This window comes from Corvus brachyrhynchos, unplaced genomic scaffold (genome assembly GCF_000691975.1).
Source record: "Corvus brachyrhynchos isolate BGI_N302 unplaced genomic scaffold, ASM69197v1 scaffold914, whole genome shotgun sequence".
Lineage (NCBI taxonomy): Eukaryota > Metazoa > Chordata > Aves > Passeriformes > Corvidae > Corvus > Corvus brachyrhynchos.
Window position 1 is genome coordinate 1 of NW_008237467.1, and position 1,603 is coordinate 1,603.

General features: G+C 45.6%; 1 long non-coding RNA gene across 1 annotated transcript; it reads right to left on the reverse strand.

Moving 5' to 3' along the window:
* Nucleotides 1-640: 640 nt before the first annotated feature.
* Nucleotides 641-1,584, reverse strand: LOC108446065. The gene is made up of 2 exons (XR_001861174.1): nucleotides 1,447-1,584; nucleotides 641-1,027 (listed from the first exon to the last, which is right to left on the reverse strand). It is a non-coding gene; the product is annotated as an uncharacterized LOC108446065 (long non-coding RNA).
* Between the last annotated feature and the right edge of the window lie 19 nt (nucleotides 1,585-1,603).

A 1,603-nucleotide genomic window follows, 5' to 3' on the forward strand; every position in this document is an offset into this window, starting at 1 on the left:
AGTCTGCTATAGACCTCCCAGCCAGGATGATGACACCAGTGAATTCTTTGAAGAACTAGCGGATGCTTCCAAGTAAACTGCCCTTGTCCTTATGGGGGAATTCAACTTCCCAGAAACCAAGTGGAAGCATCACACAACTGGTACAGCCTGGGCCAGAAGATTCCTAAAAGTCCTGGAAAACTTTGTGGAACAGGTCCTAAGGGAACCGACCCAGAAAGATGCCGTTTTTGATCTGCTGCTTGTCAACAGAGAGAATCTTCTGAGTGAAGTGGAAATTGGGGCTATCTTGGCCACAGCAACCACAAAGCCATTGAGTTTAAAATCCCTGTTGACAAGAGGAAAGTGCCAGCAAAACTTCAACCCTGGACATGAGGAGAGCAGACTTCAGGCTGCTCATGGAATTAGTAAGTTCCCTGGGACAGCATTTTTGCAGGTGCTGGGGTCCATCAGTGCTGACCACTTTTTAAGCATCACCTCCTAAGGGCACAAGAGCAGGCAATTCCCAAATGTGACAAGTCAAGCAGACAAGGCAGAAGGCCAACTTGGCTGAACAGTGATGTCCTCTTGAATATAAGGTAAAAAAGGCAGGTGTATGCCCAGTGGAAGCAGGGTCAGGTGACAGAGGAAGAATACAGAGATGTTGCTTGCCACTTAAGTATTTATTAGAAAAGGAACCAACATGAGATGCCAATCTCAATGGACAAAGCTGCAGGAAGCAAGGCTTTTCTAATTAAATTATTCAGGAAACCATTTGTCTAAAAATGACAGGACCTGAGGTAACAGCATGAAGCTGACTTAGGAGAGGTTAAGGTTAGATATTAGGAAAGGGTTCTTCATCCAGAGGAGCTGGGCACTGGAACAGGCTTCCCAGGGAAGTGGTCAAGGCACCAAGCCTGTACAAATTCAAGAGATGTTTGGACAATTTTCTTGGGCACATGGTGTGATTCTTGTGTTGTCCTGCAAAGGGATGAGAGCTGCGACTCGATGATCTTGATGGGTCCCTTCCAACTCAGTATATTCTATGATTCTATAAATTTTAAGGAACTTAATAAGGGATAACATTCTGGACTGAAGGAAATTGGGCACAGCAGCAGGAAAGATTTAAAATAAAAGAAAAAAACCCACAACCATCAAGGTATAGTAAAGTCTACAGTTTGGAAATACGTGTGTGTTGGTTTGTTTGTTGAATAAACCTAATAAATAACCCGGAATTCAAGTCACAGACCATACAACCCTTCAGAAACACAGCAAAGCCACTCCCTCTTCTGGGGCGGGTGGGCATTACAGATAAGTTAACTAGACCATTTAATCAAAACTCTTTAGAAACAAAAATGTGTATTATCCCCTTTCCCATGAAGTCGGTCAAAAAATAAGAAAAAAGGCGTTAGGTAGGTCAAGAGCAACCACGCACTTAGTGACACACTGAGAAGACATTCTGACGCTCACCTTCTTAATAGCCACGATTCGGCTGTTCGTCTTGTCCTTGGCTTTATAGACGGTGGCGAACTGGGGACAGAGAGAGATGGTGTCGTGAGCAGGGGCTGACGGACCGTGCGAGGGAGAGGCCGCCGAGTCCCGCTCAGGCCCGGGGTGGGCACCACCC